Source organism: Zea mays, chromosome 4 (genome assembly GCF_902167145.1).
Source record: "Zea mays cultivar B73 chromosome 4, Zm-B73-REFERENCE-NAM-5.0, whole genome shotgun sequence".
In the NCBI taxonomy this organism is placed as follows: domain Eukaryota; kingdom Viridiplantae; phylum Streptophyta; class Magnoliopsida; order Poales; family Poaceae; genus Zea; species Zea mays.
In genome coordinates this window covers 168,864,058-168,875,644 of record NC_050099.1, presented here as the reverse complement: position 1 = coordinate 168,875,644, position 11,587 = coordinate 168,864,058, and positions in this window count along the sequence as shown.

Genomic DNA, 11,587 nt, shown 5'->3' with positions numbered 1-11,587 from the left:
AATATACCTTTGATCATATCTCTTTCATGTGCTATGACTAATGTGTTTTCAAGTATATTTCAACCCAAGTCATAGGTGTATTGAAAGGGATTGGAGTCTTCGGCGAAGACAAAGGCTTCCACTCCGTAACTTATCCTTCGCCGTCGCTCCAAGCAACTCTCCATCTTTGGTATAATATTCACTCATGCTTTATTTGCCAAAGGGGAGAAAGTAGTTAGTAAAGGGCTCTAATGATTCTGTTTTTGGCGATTTATGCCAAAGGGGGAGAGAGCATGAGCCCAAAGCAAAAGGACCGCACCACCACCAACTTAAAATTTTGGTTTTTCAATTGGTACTAATTTTAGAAAGAGTTTTTCAATTGGTATGCTTTTCAAATTGGTATCTCATTGTGTTCAAAAGAGGGAGAGAATAGTATTTTCAAAATCAATATCTTAAACCCTCTTGAACACTAAGAGGAGGAATTTATCAAGGGGGAGTTTTGTTTAAGTCAAAGGAAAAACATTTGAAACAGGGGAAGAAAATTTCAAATTTTGAAAATGCTTCACAAAGTCTTATTCATTTACCTTTGACTATTTGCAAAAAAAACTTTGAAAAGGATTTACAAAAGAATTTGCAAAACAAAACATGTGGTGCAAGCGTGGTCCAAAATGTTAAAAATGAAGAAACAATCCATGCGTATCTTATAAGTATTTATATTGGCTCAATTTCAAGTAACCTTTGCGCTTACATTTTGCAAGCTAGTTCAAATATGCACTTCTATACTTGCTTTGGTTTGTGTTGGCATCAATCACCAAAAAGGGGGAGATTGAAAGGGAATTAGTCTTACACCTATTCTCTAATTGATTTTGGTGGTTGAATTGCCCAACACAAATAATTGGACTAACTAGTTTGCTCTAGTCTATAAGTTATACAGGTGCCAAAGGTTCACACTTAGCCAATAAAAAGACCAAGAAATGGGTTCAATAAAGAGAGCAAGGGATAACCGAAGGCAGCCCTGGTCTGGCGCACCGGACTGTCCGGTGTGCCACCGGACAGTGTTCGGTGCACCAGGGGACTTCAAGCCAAACTTCGCACCTTCGGGAAGTTTCAGAGGCGCTTCGCTATAATTCACCGGACATGTCCGGTGCACACCGGACAGTGTCCGGTGCTCCAGAGGACAGCGGCTCTGAACTCGCCAGCTTCGGGAATCCGCTCCGCTATAATTCACCGGACATGTCCGGTGCACACCGGACTGTCCGGTGAGCCAGCGGAGCAACGGCTACTTCGCGCTAACGGTCGTCTGCAACGCATTAAATGCGCGCCAGCGCGTGCAGAGGAGCAGAGCATGCGCGGGTGGCACACCGGATAGTCTACAGGACTTGTTCGGTGCACCACCGGACAGCCAGGCGGGCCCACACGTCAGAGCTCCAACGGTCGGAACCCAACGGCCAGGTGACGTGGCTGGCGCACCGGACAGTGTCCGGTGGCGCACCGGACTGTCCGGTGCGCCATGCGACAGCAGCCTCCACCAAACGACTAGTTTGGTGGTTGGGGTTATAAATACCCCCAACCACCCAACATTCAAGTCATCCAAGTTTTCCACCTTCCAACTACTTACAAGAGCTCTATCATTCAATTCTAGACACACCCAAGTGATCAAATCCTCTCCAATTCCACACAAAGCTTTAGTGACTAGTGAGAGAGATTTGTCGTGTTCTTTTGAGCTCTTGCGCTTGGATTGCTTTCTCCTTTCTCATTCTTTTCTTGTGATCAAAACTCAATTGTAACCAAGGCAAGAGACACCAATTGTGTGGTGGTCCTTGCGGGGAAGTTTTGTTCCCGGTTGATTTGAGAACAGAAAAGCTCACTCGGTCCGAGGGACCGTTTGAGAGAGGGAAAGGGTTGAAAGAGACCCGGTCTTTGTGACCACCTCAACGGGGAGTAGGTTTGCGAGAACCGAACCTCGGTAAAACAAATCCGCGTGTCACACTCTTTATTTGCTTGCGATTTGTTTTGCACCCTCTCTCGCGGACTTGATTATATTTCTAACGCTAACCCGGCTTGTAGTTGTGATTAACTTTGTAAATTTTAGTTTCGCCCTATTCACCCCCCCTCTAGGCGACTTTCAAGGTGGGCTTCCAATCACCGACCTCGACAACAGCGGTCGCCCCCTCCTTATGGTCGAGACTGGGAAGGTCAGAGACGGCCTCGAGCAGCGGCACCTCAGCCATCCCAGCATCGGCGGCGACGGGTGGCTCCACGGGCAAAACAGCAACGGCCTCGGCAGAAGATGGGGCCGGCGCCGGCAACGCGTTAGGAGGGCTCAGGGCCGCGGCCACGCCAGCAGCCTCCCCTGGCACGATGGTCGCCCCGACGGAGGGGTCGGCCTAGGGAGCTTGCCCCATGGCAATTCGCGCCGCCTGGGCCCCCCGCTTGAGGGCGTCTTGTGCGGAGGCCAGCCAACCGGCGTGGCGCGGTGCGGCACTGGCTGCAGAAGCCGGCGCCGTCTTAAGGGCCTTCCTGGGGGCCAGACCGGCCGAACCGTGCCTCCGTTTGCTGAAAGGAAAAGGTGAAGCAGGATCAGGACACACGAAGAAGGAGCCAGAACAGAGGTATCCTCAGATATTTACCCGCTCCGGACCAAGGCCAATCGTGCCTGCGAGGAGGCCCCTCGGGCCTCGGTCCCCCCATGCGCCGTCGAGGTTCGCCCCGCTGCCGGCTCCGGCGTCGTTCCCGCTTCGGGCACCCGGGGCGCCGAAGGGACAGCCTGCCCATGCACCGTCACAACGGCCCGAGGATCAACCTCCTATACAGCCGGCACGAGCGACCGCTCTGGGGAGACGGGCAGGTCGGCCCGACTCCCCGGAGTCACCTCATCTACCTCGGCCAAGGGGTCAAGTGCCCCCTCGGCCTGTCCCTGCTCTTCGGACCAGGACCCTGATGTCCCGGCCCCAGGTACCGACGGCGTCAGCCCACTCGGGGGCTGGCTCGATGACCCCTGGCCCAGCCTTAGATCCGGGCTAAGGCCAAGGCGGGCCGCCATGTCATCGTCCTCGTCATCATTGTCATCATCGTCATCATCAGGCGTCTCCGGCGACGGCTCCCTCGGGAGTCCGTCCCTCTCCTGCCTCCGACGGCGCGTCTCCAAGGCGTCCCGGGACCGCATCCGCTCGCGAGCCTGGGCCTTTTTCGAGTCCTTCTTCTCCTTCTTCTTCTCTGCAGTGACCCTCCGCGCGGCTCGGTCCACCGCGTCCTCCGGGACCGGTGGCAGGGAAGGCTTGTAACACCCCAACTCCTGGAGACAAACGGAAATCCCGACTGAGAGAATCAAGGGTAACCTGACAGAAGAAAGGAGAAGGAGCGGACACTCACCAGGGACACGCTCCCACGCTCGGGACGCATCAAGGGCTGGGTAAGGGCGCCGGCGTCCAGCCTCCCTACCATGCCCGCTACCCGCTTGCGGAGGTCATCGGCGGAGAGGGAGACCGAGGATATCTGCGAACCCTCCAAGTCGACTCCTGGCATCATCTCTGAAAGCGGCAACCGCCGCTCCGCCAAGGGAAGCACCCTCCGGCGATGGATGGTGGCAACCACCCTCGCGGCGGTAAGCCCCCCATCTCGTAGCTCCTGCAAGGCCTCCAGAAGGGGCTGGAGTTTCTCCTGTTTCTCGCGTGCGGCCCCATAGCGCCAGTTGCTGCCGGCGGCAGTCACCACTCGTTGAGAAAACGACGGGAGCCTCCCATCGCCATTCCAGAGGTAAAACCACCGACGATGCCACCCCTTGTTCGAAGACACAAGGATGGCGGGGATGTACTGTTGCGCGCGCCTGCCTCAACTGGAGGATGCAGCCACCGGCCCGCACCGCCATGCGGACCTGCTTTTCCCCCGTCATCAAGGCAAAAAGCTCCGCGGAGAAGAGATGGGTCCACAGATCCCAGTGGAGGTCAATCCCCCAAAAAGCCTTCGCAAACCGCCGCGAAGATGGCCGCTTGCGCAATGGAGTTGGGGTTGAGGTTGTGCAGCTCCACCCCGTAGAAATGCAGGAGCGCCCGCATGAAACGGCTTGCTGGCACTCCGAACCCCCACTCATGGAAGGAGACGAAACTCAGCACATACCCCGGCGGCGGGGTCGGGTCAGCCCCGCTCGGAGGGACCATCCACTCCGGCTGCGGGTCACCGGAGAGGGGACAGAGCAAACCATCGGCGTCAAGGGCCTCCAGATCGTCCACCGTGACGGTGGAGAAAGGCCACGGGTCGCGCGGCGGAACGACGGTTACCCGGTCGGCCATCGCCAAGCGAAGGGGGTGGCGGCGGAGCGGACAAGATGCGCAGTTTTCTTTCTCTGGCTATTCCCTTAGGTTGCGGAAACCAAAGCAGGAGGCGAGCAGCAGAGTAAAGAACCACCACCAGACCCTCTTCCGGGTATATAAAGGCCCGAGCAAGACCTGTTCAACACTTCACCCGAACCCGCCGCGAAATTCAAACTCGAAGGTGAAACACCCGTTTCTCGAACGACTCGCGCACGCACAATGGCTGCCCCGTGAACCTCCCGTCCCGTCGCATTAACTTTGCGGCAGGACAGGCGACACCTTTGGCTAGCGAAGCGGGCAACGTTTCACCTCCGCCATGATGACCGCGTCAAAAAAGGTGCGCCACATCGTTTAAATTCGTATCCTTTTGAAAGGGAAATAGGCTTTAAACCTTTTCCTAAATGATTTTGGTGATTGAATGTCCAACACAAACAATTGGACTAATTAGTTTGCTCTAGATTATATGTTCTACAGGTGCCAAAGATTCAACATAAAACCAATAAAAAGAACAAGACAAGAGTCAAGATAAAGGAGCAAAGGGGCAACCGAAGGCACCCCTGGTCTGGCACACCGGACTGTCCGGTGTGCCACCAGACAGTGAACAGTACCTGTCCGGTGCACCAGGAAACGCAGACTCAAACTCGCCACCTTCGGGAAAGTCCAGGGCCGGCGCGCTATAATTCACCGGACTGTCCGGTGTACACCGGACAGTGTCCGGTGCTCCAACGGAACGCGGCCTCAGGAACTCGGCAGCCTCGGGATTTCACGAAGACTGCTCCGCTAAAATTCACCGGACTGTCCGGTGTACACCGGACTGTCCGGTGTGCCAGCGGAGCAACGGTCATCTGCGCCCAACGGTCGACTCTGACAGTAAACAGTGCAGAACAGTACACGCGACAGAAGTCAGAGCAGAGGATCAGAGAGGCACCGGACTGTCCGGTGTGCACCGGACTGTCCGGTGCCACATGAGGACAAAAGCCTCCAACGGTCGACCAGCTCCAACCCCAACGGATAGGATGACGTGGCTGACGCACCGGACATGTCCGGTGTGCACCGGACTGTCCGGTGCGCCCATCGCCAGCAGCTTCTCCAACGGCTACAAAATTGGATGGTGGCTATAAATACCACCCCAACCGGCCACTTCAAGGTGTGGGAGTCCAAGCAACATTCCAAGTCATCTAGTTGACATACTCAAGCCCTCCCAACCACCTATATTCATTGATCCATCCTATACACAAGATTTAGTCCACTACAACCAACACAAGTGCCACAAAAGAGAGAGCAAGCAATTGAGAGCTACTCAATTGAGTTTAGCCCTAGCGCCTTGTGAGATTCATTGAGAGATAGTGTGTGCTACATCTTTGTGTTCATTTGCGCGTGGAGTTTTTGACTCCCATTCGAACTTCCTCCAAAGTGTTGGAGGCTTGTAAAAGCTAGCAAGAGACACCAAAGATTGTGGTGGTCCTTGTGGGATCGAGAGTGATCCTTGAGAAGAAGAAGAGCTCGCCGATCCTTGTGTGATCGGGAGAGAGGGAAAGGGTTGAAAAAGACCCGTCCTTAAGTGGACTCCTCAACGGGGACTAGGCCTTCGAGGGCCGAACCTCGGTAAAACAAATCACCCGTGTTCATTGTGCTTTTGCTTGTGATTTGTTTGCCTTCCCTTACTCTAAGTTCTCTTGCACTATTCTTTGCTCATATCATTTGGTGTTGCTTCAAGTTAAAATCTCATTTAAGTGAAGCAACACCCCGCAAGAAAAGAACTTGAGTTAGTGCTCTTTTTCATCTAAGCTTTCTTGCTTTGTTATCATAGAATTATTTGTATTGATTTATCACTTCCACATTATTTGAAAGCTATACTCTTTACTAGCAAGAACTTAGTTTTTATACTCCGATAATTGTTCATCTTGTTCTAACCACTAATCAAAGGATCTAGTTGGGGGATAAAGTTTTAATTTTCAGGTTTCGCCTATCCACCCCCCCCCCCCTCTAGGCGACTTTCAATTGGTATCAGAGCTAGGCACTTCATCTTGAGTCTAACAACTCGAAGTGATGGCTCGTAGAAGATCCCAAAAGAACAAGAAGACCCAGGAGAACCCAACTCGGAAGGAGGTAACTCTTGAGATTTTATTTGATGATTGTTCTAACTATGATTCATGGTCATCTAGTAGTGTGATAAATGCTTTTAGAACCATAGATCCTCGATTAGAACAAATTATAGACAAGAGTATTTTTCCCTCTAATTTCAATGGAAAAATTAATTCCGAGGAGGATCAAAGATGTTATCGCTTAAACTATCTAGCTTTTGACATCTTAACTAATTCTCTTAGCAAAGAAGATTATCATGCCTTCATATCAAACTATGACGAATCCGTCCATGATGCGCATGATATTTGGACTAGAATTAGAAGCAAATTTGATGAGTCCAAACATGATAGTTCATTTTGTGTCTCTACTTCCTTTGGTATTTGTGATACTAACCCTTGCAAGGAAGAAGAAGAGAATGAACGATGGAGACCAAACGATGAATCCACCTCTCCAAAAGGTTTGTCTTCCCATTTCGATTCCCACATGTGTTGTGTGGCTAATGAAAATGATAGCGGAAGCACAAATGAGGATGAGGAGGAAGAAAGAAGCTTTGTGCATCTCTACGCTCGCCTAAGCCAAGAAGATAAGGCGGCCATGCTCAAACTTCTAGAAAGAGCGAGAGAGCAAAGCGAAGCTCGTCAAAGGCTAGAAGATATTCTCTCCATAAAGATGCAACACTTTGACGAGTTGACTAAAGAACATGAGGAGCTAAAGTGCTCTCATGTTGATTTGGTCCAAAGGTATGAAACTATTTCAATTGAGCAAGATAACGTGTTACATTGTATCGCTCAATTAGTAAATAAGAATACCTTGCTAAAGGACCAAGTAGAAAAGCTAAAAGTTGAAAATCTAGCTTTTCAAGATAAATATGATATGCTTCTATGTTCTCATGAAAATCTTATAGATGATCATATCATATTAAACATTGCTCATGAGGTTGTGATAGAAAATTTAAAATCCCAACAACCTCACTCATGCACATGTATTCAAATTGATACTATATTACCATGTGCTAATGCTTGTTGTTCGTCGACAAGCAAATCTTCTTTTGAGCTAGAATCTGCAGGAACAAATGATGATTCATATCAAAAGCTCAAAGAAGAAAATGAGAGGCTAAAGAAGAGCTTGACACAACTTAAAGGGAAATGCATTGCCCAACCTTCTCAAGATAACCGTGATCACATGGTGAAGAAGCTTGAGACGGGAACAACCGTGGCATGCACTACATCCCTTGAAGAAAATGTCAAGGATTTGAGGATTGCCAAGAGGAATAAACAAAAGAAGAAATTCAACACCTCCTCCAAAAGCCTCAACCACGCCTCCACAAAAGGTAACATCCAAGGTAATGATCAAGCCACACTTCACATTAAGAGGTGTAGTGAATGCTTTAAAGAGGGGCACTTGATTAGGTCATGTCCCTACATTAAAAATGGCTTGATTATTAACAAGGATGATAGACTTTGTTTTAAATGCTCCAAGAAGGGACACTTGCTTAGATCTTGTCCCCATTTAAAACAAAAAGGCATAGGGTTAGAAAAGAAGGTTTTTACTAACCATGTAGCAGGCAACAAACAAGGAAAGAAGAAATCTTCAAAATTTGGAAAACGCCTATGCTACACATGCCGAAAGAAGGGACATCAATGCAAAGATTGTCCCATTGGTAAAAATCTCACTCCTAACTTGTCATTTGATTCATATATAACTAGGCAACCCAAGATTGCAACTTGTGCTAGAAAGGTAACAAGTTTACCAAGCGCTAGCACAAAGGACACTTGGGTTCCTAGATCTTTGTTTACTAACCTTAACGGACCCATCAAGCGATGGGTACCAAAATGTGCTTGACAAGATTTGTAGGAGAAGGAGATGGTATGAACCTTTGGGGTGCTTGAGGGAGTTAATTCAATTCCTATCAACTCAAGCTATCAATCTTCAAATGATCTACATATTCAAGATTGACCCAAGGTTACTTCAGTTTATTGTATTCAAAACTCATATCATCTCGGGAAGATATTAATGTTGTAGGAAATAAAGAATCATCATGTGCGGAATATCAAAGCCTACAACATGGAGGAAAGTCAAGGGATGGTAACATTTATATTCTTAAGTGCAATTATCTTAATTTGTCATGTGTCTTGTGTAGTCACATAGAAATAGAAAGCACTTAAGGATATTTTAAAATTATGTCATCATTCTTTGAAGAAATTCCTCTCATATGGTAGATTGTGTATTTATCAAATTCTATATTATGACAATCTACATGTTTTTAAATTGTTGCAAGTTCACATGGCATGTCTTTACATTAACTATTCTATTATTGCCATGTTCTAGATATAGAGAGATATTTCATGTTCTTAAAAGAATAAAGTGTCATGTAAGAAATTCAAATACTTAGGACACTTATAAAAGGAAAAATTCTTTCTATAGCTAGAAAAGTGAGACTAATATTTTTATCTAAGTAATTTAAGTAGTCTCACTTGTAGAGAATAAGTTTCTCTATGGAAATGCGTATCTCATCATGTCTAGGAAATTCTATCCAATAATTCATGTTGTATCTCTTATTGCTTAATTGGATATGATTCTTTCACATTTATCGCTTTCCAAATCATGATTTAGATTTATTCCTATAATCTCAAAGGATTATTTATGCTTGTTTTATGAGTTAAAATTGAGCATAACATCATCTATGAATAATCTAGTTCATGCTATGGAGTTTCCATGTTTGTTAATCTAACTTCTCATTCTTTATCAAAATGATTACTAAATGGAAACTAGTGCTTGTGTTGCTAACGTATCTCTTGAGCTTACTTATAAATATGCATAGAAGGGAAAGTACACAAGCCTCATGGGTTGATCTTCACCCAAAAGAAGAAAGGTAAAAGCATAGGTATGGGAACTCATCTTCTTAATTAAGTTTAGTTCCCATCTCAATGGGTATTTAATCTAAATTATCATATTCTACCCTTGTGAGGAATAGATTCGCTATTGAACCAAAATTAACTAAAGTGTGCATTCAAATATCATTTTCTCAATGCTCATGTCCATTAGAATCTATTTAATGCCTCTGCGATATTTATATATATGTTATCATATTGATTTGCTTCCAAGTGATGATTAACTAACTTCAATATGATAAAGTAAAATCTCCAATGATTATTAAAATGCTTAAAAGGTGCTCACTCATTTTTCTCAGTGAAATGCACTATTGTTAAGGATTTTACTTCATGTCTGTGTGACTTGTGGATGATGAATTTTGTATGCTAATTATCTAAAGTAATCATCCTTCACCATATACTCCCTTGCGCTATTAACATGTCTCTTGAGTATTTTCAATAAGTTTGGAAGGAAAAAGAGACAAATACAAAGGGAGGACACTCAAATGAAAAAGAAAGAACATCAAGAACAACAACACCTACTTGGACAATAAAGGTTTTACAACAATCAATGGTGTGGTTGTAAGCATTCTAAATCCTTTTTCATTATGGAGTTACCCGGCTTAAGTTGTTTATTGCAAAATTTATGAGCCTTGATCAAGATGTATAATGATTCTCCTTTTATGTTCTTAAAATTGAATGCATTGAAATCAATTCTCTCAATTACTTGATGCATATCTTTAGGGGGAGTCCATTATTATATTTTGATTATGTTGAGACTATTGCTTTATCTTAGTAATTTCATATAGTCTCTTGCATGAGAATAATGTTTCTCATATAGTATGCTACTTCACATCAATCCAACCTGTTAAAATAATGTCGCTTTTATCAAAGATTGTTGCTTTCATTTCTAAAGTAGCATGCTTATTGGATTCTCCTACTTTTAAGCTTGATTGAAAGTTTAATGTCCTTGTTGCTCTTTTGATCGCATATTGGTTGATCATTAAACAACTTCGAGTATCACTTATGTTTCTTAGTGCCTCACGTAATTTCAATTTGATCTCAATTGGTAATTTTAATTGACATCTATCTTGATATGCACTAAGGAAAAAGGAGAATTCATGATTCATTTATGCAACTTGTGATCCATTTGATATATGCTAACAATAACTTGAAAAAGATCACTAGTTGTAGAACTCTCTCTTGTGCAAAGTATTTCCATATATTGTCATTGGGTATAGGTCTTAAGCAACTAAGACTAAGGACAAAGCACTATGAAGAGAGCGTCTCTATGAGAAGGTACAAAAGGGTAAAACCACTTCCTTTCATTTAAACTTGTACCTAAATCTTCCTCTTATATACACTCTTTAGATATCTTGTATAAAAGGAAGAGAAAGCATGTCCATGCATATCCCTGCTTCATATCTAGTTTAACTTCTCAAAAATTCATTCATGCTTTAATGCATCTTTGTTGAAACTAGATGAAGTAATTTAATTGTCAAAAGAGCTTAAAGCTTGACCTTGTAACGAGGATAAGCTGCCTTTGTCTCAAAGGTGGATGGTCCTTAAGCCTCTTTGAAATCCTTAAGGGAAAATGCTTAAAATATTTGTAACATGCTTTCAGTAGTGCATAAACTGTCATGAGCATCACACTTATCCTATGACACAATGCACTTCACATTCTATATGATTTAGATATGTTCTCATTAACCTAATTATGTGCAATTGGCATTTTAGGCCAAACTATGTGTTCTTTCTCTCCATGCACATATTTAGGGGGAGCAATCTATGTTGTATAGAACTATGATCATACTTAATTAACATATCTCTTGATCATATCTCTTTCATTTTGGTACAAATGCATACATCCTATTATTCCCGTACCATGACTACGACTAATATGTTTCCAAGTATATCACTATGATAAGTCGTAGATTGAAAGGGAAATGGAGTCTTCGGCGAAAACAAAGGCTTCCACTCCGTAAATCATACTTCGCCATCACTCCAAGCAACTCTCTATTCTTTGAGGGAGAAATGAGCATCAAAGAAAAGGACTTCGTCTTTGGAGAGAGTAAGAGCCCAAAGCTAAAAGGACCGGACTTCGCCTTTGGTATAATCTTAACTCATTTATTTATGCCCAAAGGGGAAGATAGCACTTCAAGGGCTCTAATGATTCCGTTTTTGGCGATTCATGCCAAAAAGGGGGAGAAATGAGCCCAAAGCAAAAGGACCGCACCACCACCACCAAATTCAAAAACTTAATGCTTTCCAAAAGTATTTATCATTTGGTATCTTATTGTGTTCAAAAGGGGGAGAAAGTAGTATTTCAAAACTGGTATATCA